We start from the raw sequence: 12,815 nt of genomic DNA, 5'->3' as shown, positions 1-12,815 counted from the left end.
GATGGCGGTGAAAATACAGGTACTTCCATTTTGTTAGGGTTGAGTGTCGTCATTCACTGCGAACACCAGTTTAGCACATGGTTCAGGTCTGAGATTCTTGACCAGAAGGGTTAGTCACTGAACAATGAATAACGAAATCATCGGCGAACAAGCGAATGTGACAAAATACGTGCTCGGGTGTGTCGTTAATGTAAATTAGGAATAACAAGGGACCGAGGACGGAACACTGCGGGACGCCGGAAGTGACTGGAAGCGGGTAGGAGGGTTGGTTATTGGTGAAGACAGACTAAAAGCGATACGTGAGGAATTCATTAATTCATGTGATGATGTTTCGATGTAGGTTCAGCTGGAAAAGTTTAAGAAGCAAGCGTTGATGACGTATTTTATTGAATGTTTAGCGAAGCCTAGGAAGAAGGCATCAGTTTGTAGATTAATATCAAGGTTGGCGTGAATGGCATAAAGAAAAAAGTCTGGTTGAGTTTTGCACGAAAAGCCCTTACGAAATCCATGCTGTGAGGGCTGATGTAAGAAGTTATTGGAATCTAAGAATGCCATGATTTGGGAGTAAATGACATGTTCTATGATTTTGCAGGGTATACTTGTTAACGAGATGGGCCGATAATTAAGAGGCGAATCAATAGTACCTGTCTTGTGCAGGGTAACAAGCTTCCCCATTTTCCAGTCGTCTGGAATGGATCATTTGGGCAGTTCAGTGTTCCAGCAGAAAGCTTTGCAGAGAGAGAGAGAGTAAACGTTAATGAACACCAGCAGTTCTGTCGGCTGGGCCTAGGCCTCCCACGATGGGACGTCGAGGTCTTGCCTCTTCGCCGCCTCGTAGGCCTGCTGGGTCGCCCAGAGTTGGTCGTCGAGATGGGAGCTGCGCAGGGCGGCGTGCCATCTCGACGAGAGGGTCACGGGATTAAGCTATTGGTATTGATCTTTGCACTCCCATAGCATGTGGGGGAGTGTTGCCGATTCAGTTTTACAGACCTTGCACGTCTGGCTCGGGTAGATGTCGGGGTATATAGTGTGATAGCGTGTGAGGGAGGGGTATGTATTCGTCTGTAGCAGGCGAAGGGTGGTTGCCTGTGCCCTGTTTAACTTGCGGTGAGGGGTGGGGAAGGTTCTTCTTGCGAGGTAAAATGACTTTACAAGGTCGTTGTATCTTGTAAGGCGGTCGCGCCCTGCGGGTGCACCTGCACCGTCTCCGGCACGGTTGACTAGTCCTCGTGCTACGGAGTGTGTAACCTCGTTGAGGTTGGTGAGGTGCGGGTGGACAACGCCGGCGTGTGCTGGGATCCAGACGAGGGTGATTTGATTTTCAGACGAAAGCGGGGCTTGTCGTAAGATACGGAGTGATTGATGAGAAATACGACCTTTGATGTAGTTGTTGACTGCTGCGCGAGAATCGCTCAGTATGGTGTGACAGGATGGGTCAAGAGTGGCCAGGGCAATGGCCACTTCCTCGGCCGTCTCGGCATTTTTTGTAATGATGCTGGCAGCATGTCGGAGCAAGCCGCCTGCTGTGGTAACCGCCGCAAAGCGCCGTCCATCTTGGTACTCAGCTGCGTCGACGAAGGTGACACCCGCTGTGTTGGCGTAAGCTTTGATGAGGGAAGTAGCTCGTGCCTTCCTGCGTTCTTTGTTGTAGTCTGGGTGCATGTTTTTCGGAATAGGGTCGGCGTGTATCCATTGCTGAATTTCGCGTGGTATTGGGTGTTTGTCTCCATGTTGACGGTGGTAGGTGATATTAAGCTTGTTTAGAATGCTGCGGCCCGTTTCCGTGAGAGTAAGCCGCTCTAGTTGAGATCGACGTTGGGCCTCGATTAACTCGTCTAGCGTGTTGTGGATACCTAATTGTAGTAGAAGATCCGTGCTGGTGTGGTTGGGTAGTCCTAAGGCCTGCTTATAGGCTCCTCTAATGATGATGTCCAGTTTAGTCTTTTCAGCTTTGTACCAGTTGAGAAAGGGCGCAACATAAGTAATGTGACAGACGATAAAAGATTGGACAAGGCGGATGAGGCTGTCTTCCTTCATACCCCCTCGCCGGTTGGTCACTCGTTTCAGCAGTCTGGATGTATTGGCGGTCTGTCGAAGGATCTTTGAGATAGCCGTAGAGTTAGCTCCGTTGGCTTCTATGGTCATACCAAGAACGCGGATGCAAGGGACCACGGGTATAGGTCTGCCATCCCTCAGGTTGAGCTCTATTTCCTCGTATTGGCGTTTAGTCGTGGAGCCCCGCGGGGGGCGTCCACGGAGTGTGGGTCGGTATAGGAGAAGCTCCGACTTTTCGGGGGAACAGCGGAGTCCCGTGCCTTCAAGATAATTTTCTACGACGTCAATGGCGTCTTGTAGGGCAGTTTCGATTTGGCCGTCACTGCCCTTTGCAGCCCAGATTGTAATATCATCGGCGTATATGGTGTGTTCAATGCCGTCGAGTTTTTGTAGTTCTTGTGCTAGTCCGAGCATAACCAGATTAAACAGTATTGGGGAAATGACAGAGCCTTGCGGTGTGCCCGTGCTGCCGAGGGAGAGTTCCTCTGATCGAATGTCTCCGACCGACAGGAAGGCCTTCCGATTGGATAGAAAGTCCCTTACATAGTTATAAGTGCGTTCTCCAAGGTTGAGCAAGGAGATGCGCTCGAGGATGGTGGAGTGCCTTATATTATCGAAGGCGCGCTCGAGGTCGAGGCCCAAGATCGCCTTCGTGTGACGGGATTTGCCATCTAGGATTTGATGCTGAAGTTGGAGCATAGCGTCTTGGGTGGAAAGATGCTGTCTAAAGCCAATTATCGAGTGGGGGTAAGCACATGTGTCTTCGAGGTGAGTGTTTACACGGGTTAGGAGTGCGTGCTCCATGACCTTGCCTACACATGAAGTTAGCGATATGGGCCGGAGATTGGCGAGGCTAGATGGCTTACCGGGTTTCGGGATGAGAATTACTTTGGCCGTTTTCCATGTCGGGGGAATTGATCCCTGGCGCCAGCAGTTGTTGATGTATTCGGTGAGTTGTTGCACCGAGGGGTCATCTAGATTTCTTAGTGTTTTATTCGTAACCCCATCTGGGCCTGGCGCCGAACGGCTGTTCAGCTTATGTAGGGCAGCATGAATCTCTGCCACGCTGAAATCTTCATCAAGGGCAGGGTTGGAGGTCCCTGTGTATGGGCCGTGAGGCTGAGTGGGCCCAGATGGGATGTACTTTTCACATAAGCTATTCTTAACGTGGTCCTGGCCATGCGTTTTGCTTTCTGTGAATAAAAGCTTGGTGAGGCGATCTTGTTGATATGAGCGGGTGGTGGTGCTATCAATCAAATGTTTGAGGATTTTCCACGAGCGGGGATGGTGGAGTTGCCCGTCTAGAGAGTGACAGAGCTCTGTCCATTGTTGGTGACTTAGAACGCGGCAATGTGCTTCAATTTCCTTGTTGAGAAGTGCAACCTTCCGTCTGAGTCTTCTATTGAGTCGTTGTCCCTTCCATCTAGAGAGGATGGATGATTTGGCCTCGATAAGGTGGGCGAGTCTACTGTCCATGCGCTCAGTCGGGGCGTCTGTTGTGATAATGCGGGTGGCCGATTTAGTATCAGACAGTAGATCACGTGACCATGATTCTATGTCGGTAATGGGAGTGTCCGTCGCTGCTGTTACACGGCGTTTACGGAACGCATCCCAGTCCGTCCAAGTAAAGGCCCTTGTTCTTCTCATAACGGCTGTTAGGTGTGGGAGAGTAATTTCGATGATAGAGTGATCACTCCCGAGGTCGTGTTGGGTGTTGCGCCAATGGGCGTTGTCTGCGTTTTTGGTGAAAGTGAGGTCTGGCGTCGTGTCTCGTTCAGTAGAAGTGCCGAGGCGAGTGGGGAAGGCTGGGTCAGTAATGAGCGTAAGCCCGAGATCATGGGAGTCTTGCCATAAGTTACGACCTGCAGCAGAGCTGCGTCTGTAACCCCATCCTGTGTGCGGGAGATTGAAGTCACCTCCGATGATAAGGGGGCCGCTGCCTGCGATGTTAAGGGCCTTTTTGAAGAGGGTTAGAAATCGGCTATGGCGTTGAGATGGAGTATTGTAGATATTGAGGATAAATATTCCTTCCTTTCGTTTTCTGTGCGGGATGAGCTCAATGAAGAGGTGTTCGGTGCGCCGATCGTTGAGATCGTGTTCGATTGCGGTAATTCTTTTTCGAACGAGTGTGGAGACTCCGTGTGGAGCGTTGTTCGCAGTGAAAGAGTGATATCCTGGAAGGCTGACCGGAGTATTGTGCGTTTCCTGGAGCAAGATTACGTCGGGTTGACATGAAGTAGCACGGAGGTGTTGACGGAGAACGGGTTGTTTATGGAGGTAGCCGCGGCAGTTCCACTGCCACAATGTTGTGTCAGTTTTAGTGTGGGCCATGATGAAGGATAGGGGATGCCACAGGTGGCAGGGTGGCGGCGACGGTTCCTGTGGTGTCCATGGGTACGGTTTGAGCGGTGGAAGCGGGTTGTGTGAAAAGGGTTTGAATATTAGCTTCCATGGTGGTGACTCTGTGCATAAGGGCGATTAGAGAATTCTGTAAAGTTTCCACCGTGCTTTGGAGTGTTATGAGCATATCCTTGACTTCGGAGCGTACTTGGCCCTGAGCTCCTTCTTGGAGGGCTCGCTTTTTTGGGGCTGGTCTTGAGAGTTCTTCGGTTTGGCTGCTGGTAGCGGGTTCTGGGGTGTTAGGTGTGGGTTGGGTTTTGGGTTGTTTGAGGCTGTGAACCTCCTGGGTAAGCTTTTGGATTAAATCACGCATAACTGCGTTTTCTTTCTTAAGGTGTTCGATGTCTGTGTTATCTGTGTTGTCTGTGTGGGGTTTAGGCAGTGGGGGGGATTTAACGTGACCCTCTCGCGAGACGCCCGTCAGGGCCTCTGCGAAGCTCACCTTTTCTGAGGTATATCTGGCTCCTGGAGTCGACGTGGATCTTGATCTGGACCGACCTCGATCCGACCTCGGTCTGGAGACGGAGCGGGACCGGGACCGGTGCTTGGTCTCCATGGACGGGAAATCTTCTGAATGAAGGGCTGAATGCTGTGCTACTCGGCGTTCTCCGAGGCGTCTTCGTATAACGTACGGCGTTTTGTATCTGGCAGTACAGGCTTTGTCCGCTGTGGGGTGGGGTCCACCACACAACATGCACTTGGGTGTACACTGATGATCTTGATCTGGGTTGCGAGCACCGCAGCCCCGGCAGATCTTGTTATTAGGGAACGGGCAAACGTCCATGCGGTGCCCGAGGCGGCCGCAGTGGTAACATATATCGATCTGCTTGCGGTACAGGGAGCATGGGATTAGTGTTGCGCCATACCGAACCATGTATGGTACGTCAGGTCCGTCGAAGGCAATGATGATGGTCGTGGTGGAACCGATTCGCTTTGCGGCCAGGGCTAGAGGATTACGATCATTTATGATGTTAGCATCGACTTGTCTGGCGTCATCGGTGAGAGGGATGCCTCTGATGACTCCTTTGGTGGTATTATCTGGGGCGGCTTCGTACGCGCTGACCTCGTGGGTCACCCCGTTGACTTGGATGGACTTGATTCTGACGTACCGGTCCGCATTTTGCGGGCTGGGCGTGCTGATCACCATGATGTTTTGCTGGTTGTTCGAGCATATTGTGTCGTTTCGACTGTCTTCTGAGCTAAGTTGCGCTGCTTGAAGAATAGCTGCAGCCACTGTAGGGCTGCCGACCTTGGAAATATTGAGTGCTCCTTTGGGTCTGACAATGATCTTGATCTCATTTGCTGGTAGTGGGAGCATGCGCCCGGCCTTGAGAACCTGAGTTCTAACTTGCTGCCTGGGTCTATAGCGACAGCGAGAGTCTTGCGTCCTAGGTTGTTGTTCTTGGGATAGTTTTCGGCCCCGCTGCTCGTCTGGGCGACGGGCGGTACACCGACGGGAACGGGCGGTACACCAACCCATCTCGGCGGTTAACTCTTCTGGGGAAATATCTTTGCCACATACTTGGACTTCCATGCTTCGCAGATTTGGCCAGGGGCTTGTGCGTCGTAGCCGAGCTCGCACGGACACGCGCGGGAACGTGCCAGGTAGCCTGGTAGGCCGAGCACCTGGCGCACGCGCTTAGCCTTAGCGCGGCGACGGCGTGATCGTAACACAAAAGTGGTCGCAGTACCGGAAAATTAAATGTCCCACCTGATAACTTGGTATCTACAGAGTCCTGGTGGTCTCACGATTCGAATGGTACAAAATTAGGGCTGGTATGCACAGAAAATCGCGGCGAAAACATTTCGAGAAGATGGAGCCGATGTAAACACAAGCTATGGGCGCTGCACTTCTTCTTCCTCCAAAGCTTTGCAGACAGAAAAACTTAAAGCGTGAGTCGGCAGACTTCAGCAATTTATCCGGTTCTGAATTCGTTTATTAGGACAGAAGCATCCTCGGACAGGGCCCTCTGCTATCGTCTCAGGAACCATTTATTCACAATGGGCACGGCCTCACCCTCAACCGAAATGCAGCATTACGAGCTGTGACCTCTGAAATACGTGCGCAGATGCCGTCAATCTCAGAGTCAGCGGGGCAGATAAAGCCGTGTGGAGGGTCCCTATAGCGTAAAAATATTCCAATAAGTTCCCATTCCAATCTCCTGACGTCAAATTTGCGTAACCGCCGACGCAAGCTTGCGTCCATGCAAGAAGCTTTATTATACGCAAATAAACCCATGCTCTCCGGCAGGTGCGAGTGCCCAGCGCCTGAGCGATCGACGGCAGCCATCTTTTGTTCCTTTCGGGACGGGGCAGCCTGCGGCTATTCAGAAGAAAATACAGTCTTGTTCGGCATAATAATGCATCTTTAATGCGTACACATCACTTTGACGTGTGAGCTTTTGCGGTTTTGTGACGTCGCGTGACCAGCAGGTCAAGGGTGTGCAGCCCGAAAACTTTTGACCAATAGCCCAAGGCTAATAGCGAAAAGGCGTCGAATCAGAAATAACTAGTTTTCTTTTTTCGGTCAAATCCTGCATAATCAGCGTGTACACGTGTTATCAGATGAGGAGCTATCGCGGTTTTTGCGATGTCGCGTGACAGACAGGTGAAGTGGGGGTGGTCCAAAAAGCTTTTGACCAATCGCGGAGGTCTGATTGCAGAATTAGCATAGAAAAGTTTGGAATACGTTATAGCGCCCCAGGTTGGCCAACGCGAATCTTGTGCAATAGCTATAGGTGGTTGTGAGTCTGGGTTGTAACTGCACATTGCCGCTGTCCGACGAGTTCGTTCCTCAGTGGTGTTCATGTTCAAAGTTGTGGTGTACTTCGCTGCACTGTGATGGCGAAGCCGATGATGAGGAAGAGGCTTGAAGATGACGTAAAAACAACGACGTAGGCGTAGTGCAAAGGGCGGATCGACGAATTGAGCTTTGGAAGAAATGCTGTCGAAGAAATACTGCGCATCTCAAGGATTGAAGTTTTAGTGCGTCATTCGCGCTTTTACTTGACACACAGTCCGTGTGTGCATCCACTCACGGTGCTTATACCCCTGCTCCTAGTGCAATCAGCAATATTTGGGGCCTGTATTAAGTTATCTCAGGCCGCCTTTGGTGACTCAGTAGTGCATATTGGTAGAGCAAAGGACAGGGGCGGCTGTGCTTAAGAAACTTGGTTCGAAACCAACCGTCCAAGATGTTCGTAATGCGATTAGCATTCTTTGTGAACTTCACCAGTTGGAGGTGTGTACTGCGTACGGTCGTCTGTATCTGACCGCATTTACGCCAAATTGGGTCACTGGATATGTGCCACAGGGTATGTTAATTTCGCTCTTCGATTAACCTCGTTCACGCCAGATTTGTTTACAGGTGTGTATCACCGGTTATATGAGCCGTGTTTTAATGACAAAAAGAAATCCTCAACAATTTACCCGGTGCTTGGCCGAAGTGAACCCGCGTCATATACACAAAGGCAATCTTTTCTGAAGCTATCTTCAAAGACGCGCCACGCACGAACTTCGCGGCAGTGCCACCAGATGGCGCAGTATTCCGCTTCAAGGTATTATCGTCAAGGGCCTGTCAGGAAAATGCTTTACTGAACAAAAAAAAAAAATAACAGAAGAAAATGGCCCTAACAACATGGTCACTGGGCCGGATAAAATTCCAATACAGCTGATCGAAAACCGGAGTCCAACGAGCTAGGCACTGCTGATTAAAGAGAATTACAACAGATTTTTTTAAGGACCCAGTTTTTTTATGGAGCCACGATAAGCTCGCCCTCGGTAGAGCTTACACCTGCACCAGTTACTTCCAAAAGCGTGTGAACAATTCGTAAGCGTAATTTTCGATCTGAGCAGCATCTAAAAAAGAAAGCTTCCTTCCTCCAACAACGGTGATCAGTGAGAGCGATGCCGATAGCCCGCCTCGCTAATTGTGAAAGCCGCTCATCGTTGTGCTTTCACCGGTGTGAGCGCAACTTCGGTTAACCACTCGAAATTCTCACCTTTTCCATCACTTTTGAAAATAAAAAAGCTGGTACAATGAGGTTGCGTTGCTGTGCAGACCTTTCTTTATTTGTACCGCGTTCATCACCAAGTACACGCCTACGTCACGGCTGGCTGGTCCCCGGCTTCGTTATTCTGTCGATAGACGAGCCAAGCCAACTAATCGAAAACGAAGGCAGCGCCACTTTTTTGCTCACTACAAACGAAGGCTTAGCTGCGAATGTAAGTTAGATAAAGCTTAGAAAAAAGTGTACTGTATTTCAATACTAATAAATCGAGCAGGAATCGCGTGCACTAATAGAAGGTAACGTGATAGGTCACCTATGCATCTTCATTCATTTATAGCGTGGGGTGAAAAAGGTCATTTTTCGGGACTTTTTGGTGAAGAATTAAAGATATAAATCCATCTTTAGTGGCAAAAACAGTGCTCATTTCAGCCAATATGACAGGCAATCTTCCCATCAGTGGGGTTAACTCGATTCATGCTCTGAGCGGTTGTCTGTTTCTTCAATGCCATAAAGCAACTCATTAAAAAGTGAAAATTCCAGTTCGATAGCGTGAAAGCAAGATGAGCTTCATCTACAAAGGCAAAGGTAATAAGCACAGGACCAGCTCGAACGTACCCATTTCTGCAATGTCGCTGATATACAGGGTGACCAAAAAGATGAAGCGCGAATAGTGACACACATTAAGAAGGAACAAAGATAGGACAAGGCGCCTCGTCTTGTCATTGTTCCTTCCTAGTGTGCTATCACTGTCGGCACTTCATTTTTTTAAAGCTATGCACCAACTACCCACACAACGTATTTTACTGCTAGATAATCCTTAAGCTTTATAGAATTTTTAAAACTAACCTGTTGCAGATAGCATAATTCTAGTCCTTGAGTTGGATTATTCAGAGAGGTGGACATTGCTTGCACGAGAAATCAAAACACATATTGAACCAATTATTGAAAACACTAATTTCTCTTGAATCAATTGCTTTATAGCACATATTGCAATTTATGAATAGTAGCCGGTAGGTTAGCGAGTCGTATCCACTTAGACTGCATTTCTAGCACGACGCCAGTTTCGAGGTAATCGCCATAAAACTTGCCCTACAAATGAACTGCTGTTCCACTTACTACGCTCGCTTGCTCCCCAAGTGGAAAATCTGGTGTAAGAGCTGCACTTTTAAGGCTGCCAGTTCACTTGGTGTCTTTGGTAGCAGAGTACATTCGTAGTACGCTTTTGCTTTTTAAAGCGAAGCTTCCTTTGCCCCTTTCTTCGACTTTATCAACGCTGCTGCTGACTGGTGCATTGCGTAGGGGGGGGGGGGGGTTCCATAGCGTGCATATACATGGAAGGAGCGTGGCAGAGAGGAAAGGCTATGCAAGACACTTGTTTGGACCTTTGCACCACGTCGAATGTGCACAATGCCCTCTGGAGCTCCCTGGTCGTCGCCAGAATAGCTTCTTGACAGCTGTAATGAACCATGAACCCCTTCAAAAGCATTGCATAAAATGCAGCGTTTACCTTTCTGCTAACATGCAACCGTCCATAGGGGAAGTATATGGAATGGTAGAGAGGAGGCAGAGAATGGGAAGAACCGACGCAGCCGCGAAACGAATGAATAAGTAACCCTGGCGCTCTCCGCTCGCAACTCGCATGATTGGGGGGAGGGCGGGAGAGGGAAAATGCGACGCGAGAAGGCCAGGAAACACTACTACCAAGGTGCCTCGATGCGCGCCGCACCCCTGAAGCAGCCTTAGCTAGTAGTGGACATGACAGCGGTGTCCAACAAACTGGACAAATTTAGGTTGAAGGTACTGTACGTGTCTGTTATTTCTGAAAAATAAACACCATGCAAGTTTATCAAGTGGACAACTGACGCACGGCATGCACACACAGCCGCATTAAGGCATCGCAGCGTCTGGACGACATTGTAGCACCGTGTAGTGTAAGGTAGATTTAGTGTATATGCTAACAAAGGTAGCTATATACGGTGACTCTAAGTACGTGCGTGGCATTTCAATTTAACACTTTTGCGTCCGCCGTGGTAGCTTTGCGGCTATGACATTGCTCGAAGTCGCGGGTTCGATCCCGACCACTTCAGCCACATTTCGACGGTGGCGAAATACAAAAACGCTCGCGTGCTTAAGTTTTAGTTCTCGTTATAAAACCCCAAGGGTCAAAATTAATCTGGAGTCGGCTACTACGGCGTGGCTCACAATCCGATTGGGGTTTTGGCGCGTACAGCCCGATAATCCAATTCAAGTGTAACGCCCCTGCCACGATGTGATGTGCCGTGAGAGGCAATGACAATACTAACCTTCTCGGAGGTTATGAAGAATGGCTCACAACAACGCCTCAAGCAAAAACTGTGTGTTCTGTGTACTGCGCAGACAAACAGCAGTGGTGCGTGCAAGGTAACGTTTGACATCAACCCACCACTCTCGTATTGGATTAAACGATGAATAAATTACACTTTCGCCGTCAACGTCACCGCCACTTATCGTTACTCAAAGCAAACAGCATAGAAAGATATCGCTTACATCGATTCCCACAGTGCGTGGGATCCGCATATTTTGTTCTTATCTCATGTGGGGCGTGGCTTCGATCGGCACCAGATCTTTCACCACTGTCTAGGAAGGGCTTCACGTATCGCCTTGTCTTTATTGTTCGTTTGTGCATGCGCTTATGCGTCGGATGTTGTAAATTACAATGACATATATAATAACATTATATTTACAAGCGCTCTGCGTTACAATAAACCGGCTGCAGTCAGCGCTTTGTGGTGTTTCCGTTCAGTCGGCCCCTGTCAATTTATTGCTCACTGTGATCAAATAGACAACCATATTGAGATTGTTTCTTCGGGATTTTCTTGTAATTTATAACAAATTACCCTTCTTGCACACTAAGACAATTTGCAGTGCTGCGCTTTGCAATCACTTTGTCACGACGTAAAATCAAGTGCTGACACCTAACAGCAAAAAAGAAAGCTTAAAAGTAGACTGGAATTTTTGAGGGCTTTGAATACGTGACATTTTTTACGTACTATTCGCTTTGACAACACGAGGGGAAGTGTACAGATTCGGGAATTGGGTATATTTCAGAAAATACGTTAGCTTGATAGCGTGACTAGAATTCATCAGGGAGGTGGAAAACCGTTGTTTGGAAAGGCAACTATACGGATTAGTAAAGGCAAGGCGTAGAAGACCAGGACTCGAGAAGAAGAACACAAACGACAGGACCGGCGCCTTGTGTTCTCCTTCTTGAGTCCTGGTCTTCTGCGCCTTGCCTTTACTAATTCAAGCATGAACCAACTAGCCCAAGCAAGAGTTTTACTTGAACTATACGGGAAGTTATCTTGACATTGCCTAATGTAGGGTCCGCAATGAATGGCATAGATAGTTTTTATTTTGGGTAATCCTAGTATCCGAGGCAATGTTGGAACATGAGCGCTATTACGTAAATCTACTCGGAACTGTATCTATGCCCTTTCTGCAATCAGCTCTTCACGATTGCTAAAAAAATATTTCGGGCCACGCCCACTTGGCCTGTCTGTGACGCGCCATTACGAAAACCGCGAAAACTATCCATCTGACATGACGTGTACGCACTGATTATACCTTATTAGACCTGACAAAATAGAAATAATTATTTCCGATTCTAGCCTTTCTTTTTTTGCCATACGCCCAGCTCTATTCGTCAAATTTCTTTCCTGGCTGCGTTCACGTCGTCTGTCTGTCACGCTACGTCACAAAACTGCGAAAACTCACCACGTGAAAGTGACGTGTACGCAATAAAGATGGATTAGTGTACCGAACAAAACCGAAGTTATTTTTCGAAATAGCTGGAGACTACGCTGTTCCGAAAGGAAGATGGCTGCTTGCCGGTCGCTCTGGCACTGGCTCTTCGGAACTGTCGCGGAGAACGTAATTTGTTGCGTATGTTAAGATTACTTGCGTAGTAGAAATAGCGTCCCAATGGAATAGTTTAACGTTATAAGGCACATGATGTGCCCCGTGTATTTGCGTCATACGAGATAAGGTACCTCCAAGAAGACGAGGGAAAGACTTCCTGGTAATCTCATGAAACCAAACCAGGCTCTACTAAGCAGTGAGGGTAATTGGTAGTAACTTTGGCGAAAGGAAGGGAAAGTTTATCTAGGGACAACTTTCCTGTACATATAATTAGAAAGATCTCGTGCGTAACGTTGAACGGAAATGCCTGTACTTTCCCTTAGAGCATAAATATTTCTTTTCATAAAATGTGCTCTACATGAGGCACCTAAGATAATTTTTCAGCTGATCAATAAATTCTCTGGCAACCCTTGTTTCCTTCCTGGTATACCAAGTGTTTCTGCGAAAATATTA

This window comes from Dermacentor andersoni, chromosome 4, assembly GCF_023375885.2.
Source record: "Dermacentor andersoni chromosome 4, qqDerAnde1_hic_scaffold, whole genome shotgun sequence".
Taxonomy (NCBI): domain Eukaryota; kingdom Metazoa; phylum Arthropoda; class Arachnida; order Ixodida; family Ixodidae; genus Dermacentor; species Dermacentor andersoni.
This window is presented reverse-complemented; position numbering follows the sequence as displayed.